This window comes from Numida meleagris, chromosome 2 (genome assembly GCF_002078875.1).
Source record: "Numida meleagris isolate 19003 breed g44 Domestic line chromosome 2, NumMel1.0, whole genome shotgun sequence".
Classification (NCBI taxonomy): domain Eukaryota; kingdom Metazoa; phylum Chordata; class Aves; order Galliformes; family Numididae; genus Numida; species Numida meleagris.
The window spans coordinates 119,795,658-119,809,839 of record NC_034410.1 but is presented as its reverse complement, the minus strand read 5'-3'; the positions used below and the strand labels follow the sequence as shown (position 1 = coordinate 119,809,839).

The window sequence follows — 14,182 nt, the reverse complement described above, 5'->3', positions numbered from 1 at the left end:
CCTTCCCTTCCCTTCCCTTCCCTTCCCTTCCCTTCCCTTTCCTTTCCTTTCCTTTCCTTTCCTCACACTACTCTCTCTCTCTTTGTATCTGGTAGATCCCCTCTTTTATGAATAAACAAATTCCACAAAGATCTTTAGTACTGATTCAATACTTACATAAGCTTCCAGTAATTTTTGCAAAGCAGTAGATCTGGTGAAGGACTTACATACTTTGTGTAAATACTTAACTATACAGAGATTTTAATTTTTACATTTTGATAAATAGTACATTTGCTGAATGGAAACATTTTTATCAGTTATGCTTTTGCTGAGTGTGATGCCACTATGCCTGGCAATAACATTGGAATAATTCAAACAAGTCTGAGAGGATCAGGACTCAGGAATACAAGTTAGCCCTGGGAGACAGAGTGCAACATAGTACTGGCTGGTGACGAGGCTATGACGCAGGTATTCTTTTTCTATCACATCTTGTCAACATATGACTGAAGGATATCATCCTTTATCTCCCTGTAGCATTTACAATCTCAAATCCTTGATTGATACCTAGATTTATATCTCCTGGTGGCTGTTTTGCCAATTACCATGGTATCACTTCCATTTCCAAAACCTCTGTCTGCTGGTACCCTATAGTCTGGCCAATTATTTTGATGCACTCTAATCAGATTTGACATTTAAAAATATATATATGGTTCCCTTGTGCATTTACGGTTTAGCAGTTTCATTTAGATAATCAGATCTTGTACATATATCGAAATAATTTAGGAGTATTTCTCCTGGTTAGCTATGACAGTACTAGATAATGGATTTGTGCTATTTTTAACCAAATCTATGAAGATCTGAATGTCATGAGTCTGAAAGAGCTTTGACAGAAATGATATTAAAAAGTGGAAAATAGGAGAAGTGAGAGGATGCAGAAGGATTAACAAAAAAAAAAAAAAAGGAAGAAAATTGCTGGTCATTGCTACTGTTAAGTACAGTGGTTTAGAGTGCCCCTGTAGAGTTAGGCCAATAAATGGGATACATTTGAAGATTAAGAGGAGTGGAAAGTGAAATATCAGTGATGCAAAATTTTTCTTCATTTTTAATAAATATGAGTAAAGCTGCAAGGAAAAATAGAAGGCAAGCTGAAGTTGAAGGAAGCTCATTGGTAGTCATTCATGTCCTAATGAGTAGCAGTGAGAAACCATCTATATATGTTGAGCCTTCACCATAGCAGGCTGAATAACTTAAATCTTCACGGGGCCTTGACTTGACTTCTGGAAGAAGTGGCTTGCGACATAGTAGGTGTCCCAGATTAAAATCCAAACAGCCATAAGTCTTTATGCAATTTGTATAAGTGATATCTTCACCTGAGTTGGTGGAATAGGTGGAATTGGACTGTAGACCCAAATGATCTGTGTCAAATAATTCAATGAGATAGGTATCTCAGTATGAAGTCCAGCCCTCTTCAGCAGAGAGCACAGTCCAGAGCATGCTTGTCTTTATCCTCATGGGTTTCATCAACAGCAAACTCCAAATTTAACTAAGATCCCTGATCTAGTGGGTAGCTTTAAGGTCCCTTCCAACCCAAACCATTCTGTGATTCTATGATCTATAGGGCTAAGGCTTTGTTAGCACATGTTGCAAGCTGGACACATCTTTGTTTGAAAATTTGGTGTAACACCAATTTAGAGAAGTAACTTGCAATTATAACTTTTATCTCTGTGGACAGAGACATTCATAATTTGCTTAAGGATGTTTGGTTTATATTTGTAAAGAATGAATTTGATATCGGAGTATTAGAATGTCAGTGACTGGGTTTTGGCATATGTTATTGGAGAGGGGACCTCCTGCTTTGTGTTTCCTGAAAACTGTATGTTGTATCTCTCTGTCTCTTAGTTGTGAATTTGAAGAGTGTGTGTGTGTGTTTTAAAAGACTGCGATCAAATCAGATTTTACCGCCCCTTATTGTCCCAGCAAAAGCATGCATGTTTTTACAGAAAAATCTTCTCTGAAACTTTCTGGAGTTCCTTAATGCATTCCTCCACTGAATGACTAAGCTCTTTTGTCACCTAGAGTGCCCTGAGCAATATCTTTGTGCTTTTATCTTTGTGTTTTGATTGAATATCTTCATGTTTTGAAAGCTAAGTGTGTGTGAGATAAAGATGAGAAGGATTCTGATCTCCAGTGGATGGTACACATCTAAAGATACAAGAAAGTAAGGGATTTACGCCAATGAAAATGAGGTTTCCTGCACTTGAAAATAACTGTGAGAATAGTCTGAAAGTATTCATTTTTCACGCATCACTAAAAGACAATGGCTGGATCTTTACGTGCCCTAGATATGGAAAAAGAAGGCAGTAAAGTCTTTAAAAAATTATAGCCAAAAAGGATCACAAAGACCCAGAGAGAGAAGAAGCTAAAAGGTAAAAATTGATAAACTGCCATATATGTAAATTTACATGTATGTAAATGATAAATATCAGTCTGTTTCCTTACCAACATAAATACTATGCATTTTTGATTACGTAACTGGATTTATCTATGCTAAATACAACATAAGCCCTTAGCAAACTCTAGTGCTGTAGGCAGCTGAATTGGTAGAGGTGGAATGAAGTGGCACAGGCAGTCTGTAGCACTCTCTTCTGCTCCAGACTCAGCTTTCCAAGAGAAGTAACTGTCATGAATGTTCTCAGCTGCTTCTATGCCAAAGCATACTGCGTCGTACGCGCTTGGTGATAGGCAGCCTGTTAACATTGTGTTGTGGTTCCCAAATGTTGCACAGTAAAGGAGGAAAACGCTATGAGAGTAATGGCTAGGAGTACTGATTTGTGTAGACTGGAAACTTAGGAGAAAAAGAAAATGGAGGGAAGATAACGCTGACTTAAAGGACATTGCTCTTGATCATTTTAGTTGGAGTAATTTAGCTTGCCACTAGCAACAAGCATTTCCTAATGTGCTTTAGCATTAGGCATTACATCCTTTACTATTTATTGAATTGTGTTTGTAGGCTGGCCTCCATGGAGTACTCTGCTTTAGGGCATCTTTTTGACTCTAAACAACTGCCTCAGCACTTTGTTGTAAGAGACAGAACCGTATGGGTTTTTTGAGACTACGTACATAGTTCTATGGCACAGAGAGAGATCTCATCTGAGATCCATCAGCTGTGATACTGATGTGGCATCTAAATGCGTGTGCTACTCTGAAATACATACTAGATATTTATGATGCTCTGTCAAAGAGCATCTCACTTTGTTTATTGCCATAGTCATCTGGCTCTGCTGGTACAAAGCAATCTTGATCTTCCTGGAGTCCGTTTGGCAAGATGCTAAGGCAAATACTTGATCTTATTACTAGATCAAAGGAAAAGGCTTTTCTTAAGAAGTATTATTAAATAATAAAATTAGAAGAGGTGGTTGCTCATTTACAACTTTCCTTTCTCAGCTGAATTTTGATTACAAAGTGCACAGACTTACTGGGCTGTTAGTATCTGCTGGCACTGCCACTCAGCTCTCCTGAGCAAGGATGCTAGAGTTTCAGCCTCACCAAATGCTTTCAGACAATGAAGTTGCCTTTAGAAAATGTTCAAAAATCTCCGTCTAGAAACATCTCACGTTGCAAACTCACATGCAGTAATTTGGAAGTGGTATACCTGTGATTGTTCATCAGGAAAGCCCTGGCCAGCTCATCAAAAAGTAACAGCAAGGAGCCCATGGAGCTGGTCCTGCAGTGCTGCGAGCCGGTGGCTCTCAGGCTGACCTGGTGGGACCTGCTAGAAGGGTGAGAGGGGGCCGTGAGGGATTGCCAGCAAGGCATCAATTAGCACTAATTGCATGGGAAATCATTGTAATGCTGCAATGGTTCATCCGGGAGCTGGAATGAGTTCGTGGTTGTGCTGAACCCCGAGGACTGTGTGTCCCGTGCTGTTTGCTACTAGAAGAAAACCCGTTGTTGTGTACTGCTGTGTTCAGTGGCACTGTTTTAAGATCTGAATAATAATTAACGTAAAGAAATGTGCAGCAGCCATCGTGTACCCTCTAGCTCAGCATGGGAAACTTTGAGTTAAACTGCTAAATTCCAGTTGGTTACAGCAGGAATCATCACCAGCAGGGCAGGATAACTTTTCATTTTCTGATAGGAAGGACAACAAACTTGAAGTTATGTGAAATGTATGAAATGCACACACAGCAGTCCGTCTTTTAAGAGGAAATAGATACGGGCATATCAGTTTAAAAGGTTTGCCTTTTCAAAGTGCTGCCACCTTCCTTTCATACCGACAGCTGCAAACATCTGTGGGACCCGTTGTCTCAGCGCAGTCTCTCAGTAAGGTGAGGATGTGCCTTCTCCATGCTGAGGGCAGTAGTCTCGCATGCAGAGGGTGACTGGTCAGCCTGGCCTGGAGCTGCAGGGGAGCAGAGCCCTGGAGGGATGCAGCACCACTTGGCCACAAATGGATGCTGGACAGGGCTGGAGTTTGGGCTGCTGGCCGCTGGGTTGCCGTCCTGACGGGTCAGCGACCTGTTGGGTCACCACCCTGCTGGGTTGCCGTCCTGCCACCTCACCCATTCCTGGGCTCTAAGAGGCAGCCGGGGCTTGGAGTCCCAGGGTAACTCCTCCTCTGCTCGGGATGCTTTGCTCACGCAGCCACCCACGGTCCAAACAAAAATGTGCGGGGCGAGGCAGGGAGCCTCCACCTCCCCTCCCGCTACCGGCATGCACTGACAGCGTTGCACTCCTCTTGACACGGCCGGTCTGGTCCGGAGCACATCACATTTTTCCCCCATTGCTTTTCATCGGACCAAGCAAGAAGAAGAACAAAGAAAAAAAAAAAGGAGAAAAGTGTACGGCTGTGCATTAGGACGTCTTTGTGGCCGCGTCTGCAGGCAGGCACAGAGGCTGCTGTTACCACGGCTGTGGTGCACTGGCAGTGCCAAGGTGAGGTCCGTGCCGTGCATGCAGAGTTGCAAGGCATGGGGGGGGGGTTCTAGGCTGGGAGAGCCAGGCTGGTCACAGCTCCTGTGGCAGGGGGAAGAAGGTCAGGCTTTGTGTCCCTGCAGGAGCATGGCGTGCTTGCTGCTGTTTGGGTACTTATTACAGCGTGTGCTGTACAGTGGAGGAAGAAGTTTGCAGTCTGCTGGGCTCTGCAGGGGAGCAGCATTAGCACAAGCAGCGTGCTGCAGCTGGGGGTGTTTTAGGATCACCACCATCAGTGAGAAAATCTGTCTGCATTCCCATCACAGAGAGAAAAGACCATTCTGTCTCATACTTTCTTTCTTACTTTCTAAGCCAGAAGCTACTATGCATATGCAATATTAAATGGGTTTTGCTAATAGGAATATATTACCATACAGCCATTAGGCAAGGTAGATACTTCTTCCTGTTACCACAGACAGCTCCTCGCCGCTGCAGGTCCTATGGGTGCACGGGCTGTCCTGTGCCGTGGGAAAACGTGAATGTTTGTTCTGCACACCTCAGCAGGAAGAGATGCGTGGGGGGGATTTCAGTTGCTTTGGAATAACTGAGCGCATGCAGCCTGTGCTAAACAGATTTTGTGCTGTTGTGCTGCTATTTCTCCTGTGTCCTTACTGCTTCAATGATATTTTCAGTGATCTGGGATTTTTAAATTAGTGTTATTCTTCTATTTTTAAAGTGAAGATGCCTTTTGTCTGAGCAGCTCTGCAGGTCTTTTTGCTGCTGTTTGTCTCTTGCAGTTGTTAACTGTATTTCTGGGAGTTTGTATCGCTGTTTGGGTGAAAGTGAATCATAGAATCATTTAGGTTGGAAAAGACCATACATTAATCCAGTCCAGCTGTCGACCCATCCCCATCATGCTGACAAACCACGTCCCTCAGTGCCACATACTCATTTTTTTTGAACACCCCCAGGGATGGTGACTCTACCAACGCCCTGGGCAGCCTGTTCCAAAAGTGAGCGTGGCTGTGACCACCAGTAGCTGCTGCCCAGGTGGATGCACCTGCATGGAGGGACATGAGCACTGTGTGTCTCTAACAAAGCTCTGGGCTTGCAGCGCTTACAGGCAGCATTTAAGAGACTGTGTGTCTTTTTGGTATTTTTTTCTAAGGGGGAACAGAGAAGGAGAGTGCTGTTGGTGTGCCACGGGGCTTTGCTCTTTGCCGTGGCAGCACTGCAAGCTCTGCTGGTGCTAGCTGCTTGCCTGGTGGCACATACCAGTCGCAGGGAAAATGCTGCTCCTTGTGCTGCTGCTGGCCTTCATCTTCAGGGAGCAGTTGCTTTCTGCCTGTATGAGAAGCTCTGGGGAACATCCATTGGTGGCAGTGGCACTTGGTGCCTCTCACTCTGGGCATCTGCCTGACAGAACTGCTGGCACGAGCTGGCCATCTGGGTTGTCCTGCTGTGCAACCACTAGGTAACTGCCCCTGTGGGCTGGCAAGTGAGGAGGACTGGGGTCTTTGCTCTCAGTGATACAGTCCTTGTGGAGACCAGCACGGGTGGGAATCCCAAGCTGGAGTGTGTCTGCACAAGCCAAAAAGTGGAACCAGAATAATTGAATCATAGAATCGTTTCAGTGGGAAGGGACCTTTAAAGGTCATCTGGTCCAACTCCTCTGCAGTGAACAGCAACACCCACAGCTAGATCAGATGCTCAGAGCCCGGTTCAGCCTGGCCTTGAATGTCTCCAGGGATGGGGCATCCACCACCTCTCTGGGCAGCCTGTTCCAGTGCCTCACCACCCTTATCATAACAACCTTTTTTTTTATATATCCAATCTAATTCTCCCTGCTTTTAGTTTGAAACCGTTTCCCCTTGTCCTATCACAGCAGACCCTGCTAAAGAGTGTCCCTTTCTTTCTTATAGCTCTCCTTTAGATACTGAAAGGCCGCTATCGTGTCTCCCCAGAGGTGGCTGGTTGCAATTGAATTGGTTGCAATTCACAGCCATACTCCAGTGGGTGCTTTACTACAGGCACTCATATCAGGAAATGAATATGTATGTGGAGGATTATGGTTCTAAGTTAAATCAACGTTGGTTGTTTATTAGCATGAACACACTGGTTTAGGCAGGTGTAGAGCTTTACTTTCACTGCTGTGTCTTAATTAGCAAACAGCTACATTGTCTCTTTTCCTGATAGTTGGCAAAAGTGGAGCAACTGTCTCCCCCACACAGCACTATCCTGCCTAAAGTTTATTCGCTGAGGCTGCATGCCTCAGTTATACAGCGACTGTTCCAGCCCATTTCCTCCCAAGTACACGGCACTAAGGCAGGGTCTATTTAAAACAGACAGCTCTTCCTTGCATAGTCAATTTTCTTCTACTGTATATGCTCCTGTAAACAAGAAGATGTAGCAGTTTGTGGTGAGCGTGAGCACAGGCACAGCTATGCAGTAACTCCTCGTCCTGAGTGCCTCCATTTTTCTGCAGCCCAGGAGCCTTTGCTCCCTGCCAGACAGCCTGCACGCAGACCCGCTGGGAGGTAAGCAGCGTGCCTGCTGTGGGTTGGGAATTTGAAGCTTTTCCTTCTCATTTTGCATTGCTACCGAGTTCCCATGTGAGGAATTACTTCACCCTGCATCTGTTTTGCTTTTAGAAGGAAAAGTTAACTGTTTGTTGTGTAGATGGTAATGCACCCTATGTAACATTGAAGTTCACTGCTGTGCAGACCTTCTTCACCCTGCTATCCTCGGGCAGCCCGGTTGGGGGCCACGTCGGTGTTGGTACACCTTGCTGTGCATCAGTTTCTGCACAGCAGCAACTGCAGTAGCGTTTGTTCAGCTTGTAAGTGTTGAATTGGAAGAAGGGAGTCAAGTGTGCCTCCTGATGACTTCGTGCCCTTCCCTGGCCAGCTGCAGCGTCACCTTTCCTTCTCAACTCTGTATTCACTTCTGCTCCAGGTTTCCTCCTCTCTTTGAAAGTGCTGTCCTCCTGCTTTTGGAGAGAATTCACCTTCCTTTGGTGCCACCAAACACGGGAGCAGCAGGACATTGCAGCCTTGCTTGGTGGCAGCCCACGCTCTGGGTGCTCTCTGCCCACAAACTGACGGTCAGGCAGCCTCCTTGCCTCCTGTGCCAGCACCTACACACATCGTGATTCAGCCCACCTCATGCGCTGAGTGAGCAATAGAGAATCTCCTTGAAGTACAGTGACTAGAGAATGTGTAGCTCTGCTGATTTGGGGTCTTATGAGGCATGCTTTCGTGCTAGACAGATGACACAGCCTGCATTGGTAATACAGAGTCCGGCGATGATGGCATGGAATAGCTGTGCTGCTGCTTGCCCTAATCTGCTTGTTTAGAGACGCCCAGAATATTTATCCTAATTGTCTGTTTCTGCTTCAGAGTAGGTACAGGAGGAAATACCACAGAGAGCCCTGTCACTGGGAAAGCTCATCATTTGAATGTGCAATGTAAATATTTTAACTAACCAAATGTAAACACTGATTTGCTTTCGGTATGGGAAAAGACTGACACAGTCAAAAAGGAGCTGGCATATAAGTGACCCTGTATAGAGAAGATACAAAATTGCATTTGCACATTATGGTAATCAAAATTGAGTGCTTAGTGAGTTGCCTAGTGTGAAATGATTTACAAATACAAATGTGCATGCCATGAGATGATCGGAAGTTGCTCCTGCATTAACTTGAGAGGGAAGGGCTTTGTGATTCACGGGGAGCTAAGGTCATGGGAGGGCTGACGTGTGTGTTACAGGGAGGCTGGAGTCTGAAGGAGAGCCTAAACCGCAAGTATGGGCTGCCTATCTGCATGTCTTTGGCTCTGCCATTTTCACCATGCCAGTACAGTTAATTCAGAAGTTTCCACAGATTAGAAGATGGTAGGAGCAACAAAGATAGTAGATACAGTAAGAAGTGCCTTGTTTCATTCACACATTTGTTGTGTGGGTGGATTCAAATGAAAGCGGAGGAATTGCTCATTTGTTCTGCCTACACTGGGTTCTTAGGTTCTTGAGGACAGGGCTTTAAGGATGGCAGTTCTGTTCAAGTCACCGAGGTGGCTGTAAGCAATTGCAAGACACCAGCAGTATCGAAGATATGGCCGTGGAGAAACTGAAGGACAGGCTGGAAAAGGAACTATAAATGCTTGGTACTATCACCTGAATGTGAAGGCTGTAGTGCATAAAATAAACAGTCCTGTGGTTTTATATCTTTCTCGTTGACAAGATGGTTAACTGACACTTGGTAGAAACCAGAGATGGGGTTTAACTTCCAGTGCTGAGTAAAGTCCAGAAAAATACTGCTATAGCAGAGATTGCAGAATCCTCCAGATACCACTCAACTTTATCATGTAGTAAATGTTGAGAAGTAGAGACCCTACACAGTAAGACTGTTCCTCAAACTCCTGAGCAGAAGAAATATCTGGAGGTGATTTATTCGGCTCTGTCTTCTAGCCAGTGGATTGTGAATACCAGCAAAGGATGAAATGACACAAAAGATTTGACTAGACTTCATTACGCATGCAAAATTAATTAGATATTATTTCTGTAGGCACAGGTCCATGTATATGTCCAAGCAAGTAAGCTTTTGTTAGCTTTTTTTTTCACAGCTGAAGGATATTTTTAAAGTTGATTTTTGCTTATGTTTCAAAAAAAAAAAAAAAAGATAAGATCTATACACCTGCCTTGTATTTACTGCTACTTTGCTCTAACAGCTGGAAACTTACATTTGCACATGGGCCTCAGAGCTAAAAATGTCATTCCCTAGGTAAAAAACTGATATTGATTTTTGTCCATCTCCCTGTTAGGGAAGGAGAGATGGAAACACAAGGAAAAAATGAAGAGTAATCCCCTATGGTAAATGCTTGCAGTTGCAGCACAGATTAATCATGCAGTGTGTAGCCTAAGAGTCATCGTCTGCCATTGCTACTGCAGGCCAGCTGTAGCCAAAGCAGCAAATCTTTTAAGAGTATAAGTTACCTAAATAAAGTAGAAGCCAAACACGTTAAGTCGTCAGTGAAGAGAATACAATAGTATTATTTTCAGTATAAAGCATTTTTTGTGTGGATGCAAAGTGTTTTGTGTAGATGAGAATAACTTTGACGTTACCTTTGAACAAAATTTCTGTTGCTGGCAAATCAATCATTTTATGCAATAACCTCAAATAACTATTCTCTCGAATGCAGATCATCCAAATCTTCTTTACCTCCCAGACAGATGTATCAATTTTCATGGGAAAGCATGAATACATTCAGAAGAAAGCACTCCTTTTTTCCCCATTAGGAATGGAAAGCTCATAAGCTCATACATTTTTGTTAAGGAAGGAAGGAAGGAAGGAAAGAAAGAAAAGAAAGAAAGAAAGAAAGAGAGAGAAAGAAAGAAAAAGAGAAAGAGAAAGAGAAAAAGAAAAAAAATGTGCTCATTTTAGCACTTGAGAGAAGGTAGGAACAGATTAGTTTGTAGTAGAGAATTAATGGCATTGCACTTCTGAAAGAAAGTAGCACTATTTGAAGAAGGACTTTAGATCTTTGAAGAGAGCGAGAGAATTCAAGAGGAGGGAGCAAAAGTGCAGCTGAAAAATCTTTGGAATGACACTGTAAACTTCAGGGAGAAAGGGAATTAGATAAAAGAATCTGTGAGAGTGGAAATAGTAATGTGAAAGGGAACAGATTGTGCTGGTGAGATCTTTTGGCCTGGGTTTAAGAAGAATTCAGAATATGATCTGCATTCTGTGTCTTTGTTTGAGAAGGGGGAATGGGCCTTTTTCTATTTATGGTAAAGTGGACTAATGGTAGCTGTTAAAACATCTTAAATTCTGCTTCAAACCAATTATTTATTGCAAATATAGAAGACTGTCATGGTGAGAAGAAGGAGAGGAGCTGGAATCAGTCCCAAAAAGTGCATGGAAGTATAGTTTATGTCTCCCTTCCAAACCAAAAACTCTGTGAGTGAGAGGAAGGGCACTGCACTCAACCAGTGCAGCTCTCTCACTCAGACATGAGATTTTTTCGGGAAGCCTTTCTTGATATAGCTGTAAATCTCAAGGTTCAGGCCTGCAAGGGGAGCGTGGAAGCCCCCATGAAAACCAGGGTAGATTAAGGTGCATATTTTGAATCTGAAGGTGCCACCTGAGGCTAGCTCTCAGGCACGTGGGGACCATGGCATCCCAAGTATCCCTGGCACACACCTGGAGCTGCCTTTTGCATGGCAGCATTTCTGCAGCGGGTGGCTGGGCTGTGTGGCAGCTCCCGTGCCTGCAGCTGCTTCAGAAGCCACTTTTTGACTTCTGACTTTGTTGACTGCTCTGTAGAGCAGTCTCCAGCCTTTACCTGCTTTGCCATTTCTGTGGATCACAGTCTTCAAACCTGCGTGTGACCTATTCCAGGTGAACAGCAATAAATTCCAGTGCTAGGTAACTCTGTGAGATGAATTTATAGGTATGCTGCCATAGGCTGTCAGTAGCCATAGACAAGCCACTGTCCTCAAGCTAAATTAGTTTCTTAGCTCTGCTCTTGTGGCGCAGCCAATTCCATTCCAGAGTATGTCAATTAAATAGAATATGCTCTAATAATATTTTACATTTACACAGCACATCTCATCCCAGAGTACTTTATAAATCATGTATTTTCAACATCACTGACCTTTTGCAGTCCCTTGAGTGCAGAAGAACGACCATTTTACAACAGCAATGCAAACCATAGCAATTTTTTTTCTCGGTAATTCTGGAGTGATGCAGTAATTATAGAATAAATTATATGTGCTGTAAGCTACAGCTCCAGTTTTTAAAGATCCTTATTCTTTACTGTGAGGGTGGTGAGGCAGTGGAACAGGTTGTTCAGTGAGGTTGTGGATGCTCCCTCCCTGGAAGCATTGAAGGCCAGGCTGGATGGGGCTTTGAGCAACCTGGTCTAGAGGGAGGTGTCCCTGCCCATAGCAGGGGGTTGGAACTAGATGATCTTAAAGGTCCCTTCCAACCCAAACCATTCCATGATTCTATGATTCTCATCAACATAAGGTATATGACCCTGTATTTTGTGTATGGAATGAACAAACAGCTAATCCGTCTTCCCAAGACTGGAAACTTTTCAGTCTTGCCTCTAAATGCACATAGAAGTATCAGTACCTGTATGCCTTGACTTTAATTTTATCGGTAAATTGTCACCTTTTGCTGCAAGAATACATCTGCCAAAAATCCTATAGTCTGTACTCCTCAACTGTTGAGGATCCTCTCATCTCACTGTGAAAGATACAGAAAATTGATACTGTAGAAAACCCATTAAATCCCCACTGAGGGGTTCACATGTAACTCATCTTTCAGGATACTGAGGTCAAGAAAGTGAGCACAGCTGTGTGTTGGGCCAGCATGTGCGGAGGAGAGATGAGTGAGGCCAGAGGAACAAGGAGAGGGAAGATGGTGATGCACTGATGTTCCTTGCATTCAGCGTCCCTTGCCATAAATGTTCAGAGGGTGATCCAAAGCTTGCTGAGATCGGTGTATGTCTGTCCCTGTGGCACTGGAGCTGTGGGGAGTGGCAGAGGCCTCTGAGGGAGTGCTGAGATCCTTATGGCACTGGAGCATCCTTCCTGGGATGTGCCGATGCTCAGCTTGCGTGCAGGACTCCCTGGGTGAGAGCACATTTTCTCTGTTGGCTTTAAGAAAAAGCTCCAGGGAAACCGCATTCCTTATTGTTAAAGAAGTCAAAAGGTAGATGCACAACCTGTCATGTCACGGTATTGCCAAACCAGCAGTTCTGGAGGTTAATTTGGGCCTTATTTAATCTGTTGTTTTAAACAGGGAAATAGCAACATTTCTCTTTTAGTTGTTCAGTTCAACAAATGGATTACAAAACCACATTTAACTTGAATACCATGGATGGTAACTCAGTTAATAGTACATTAAAAGAATCTTTAGGTTTTCAGTGTATTGTTTTGTCATTTATCTCTCTTCATGGCTTGTCTGGGTTTAATGTAGTTTATCCCATTTAGGAGCATTACTGAGACAAACTCCATTAAAGCAGGCATTATAGTCCTTGTTTTGATTAGCACTCAAGGCCACTAGAAAATGATGCTTAAAAAAAAGTCTGTGTTTCTTGTGGTCATTAGCACTGTGATCACCACCAGCTCCTTTCCAATGTAAGTCTGTTGGTTTTTTTTCTTTAAATCCCAGAACGGACTGTGAATGCCTTTGATGTGGCATTTGAACTGGAACGTTTATCTCAGAAATAACAGTTTGCGCACTTTCAATGCTAATACTTGTAAGAAATCAGATCATATGTAAGTCTTGTGGTTAAACACTACCATTACTAGCTAGTGTTTTGCAAAGCTACCTTACTGGGGCTGTTTTACTTCATTTTACTTCATGGTGAGGCTTTCCAGGCATTCAGGTACATACGTATTCTCTTCTGACAATTCTTGACTAAAAAAAAAGAAGTTTGCACCACTTGTGCTAAACTAGCAAGTAGAACCATTTCAGTCCCAGGCTGGTACAGGCAATTAAAATAATTTTCTCACATCATGTTTAAAGCACTGACATGTAATTCTAGGACAAAGCCTCTCGGCACCTCTTTCCAACACTTTCCTGCACTCAAAGGATGAGCAGCAGCTATTTAATGCTAATGCTTTTCGAGGGTGAATGGCCATTTTAAGATCTGTTGTTAACTCTGTGCAAATGTGTGCATTTTCTAACCTATTGCACAGAGCTGATGTCACTTGCTGTTTTCTTTACAGGTTTTAGTATTGTTAAGCAAAAAGAAAAACATCAGTGAGAAAGCCAGTGAGTCTGAACTGTCTTGTTGGCCTTGGTGGGAATCCATAATTAAATGCTCTGGCCATAGGGCGCAGACCTCTCACCTTACAGGTGCGTGGCGTTGTCTGTCAGGACAGGAGGCTGCCCAGGACAATTTTTCAGCTCATTTTACCAGTATTGCTGTTTTTACGTACTGTAGATGAACACCACTGTACCTGAAAAGAGGCACTTACCCTAGTCTTCATCTTTTATTCTTAAAGACCAAAGTAGCCCTGTCTTTTCTCTAACTTGCCAGCTGCAGTGAGATTGCTCAGCAGTGACCTGCGGTCCTTTGAGCCGTTCATGAAAGCCTCAGAGCAGGCTGAATGCTTACTTTTACGAGCTTATTTCTGTGTAAAGATGAAAATTGCTGCTTTTTTTTTTTTTTAGCTCTCAAAGTCCTCCAGATGTGAAAGATGGCACAAAAGAGCATGCCATGTGGAGCTTTAGCAGAGATGTGCCTTGGCTTATTTCTCTACCATATTACCACTGCTG

At 43.5% G+C, this 14,182-nt stretch overlaps 1 protein-coding gene across 7 annotated transcripts in view; it reads left to right on the top strand.

Moving 5' to 3' along the window:
• The window catches only part of PAG1 (phosphoprotein membrane anchor with glycosphingolipid microdomains 1), a 105,198-nt gene that overhangs the window by 55,956 nt on the left and 35,060 nt on the right, over nt 1-14,182 (top strand). The window contains exon 1 of one of the 7 annotated variants that reach the window (XM_021386611.1): nt 4,302-4,914. The exons of 5 other annotated variants lie outside the window; for them this stretch is intronic. The gene's annotated coding sequence lies outside the window, so the exon portion shown is untranslated. Of the gene's footprint in view, nt 1-4,301; nt 4,915-7,022; nt 7,431-14,182 lie in introns of those variants that run through there. One more of the 7 variants, XM_021386612.1, reaches the window with a different exon arrangement.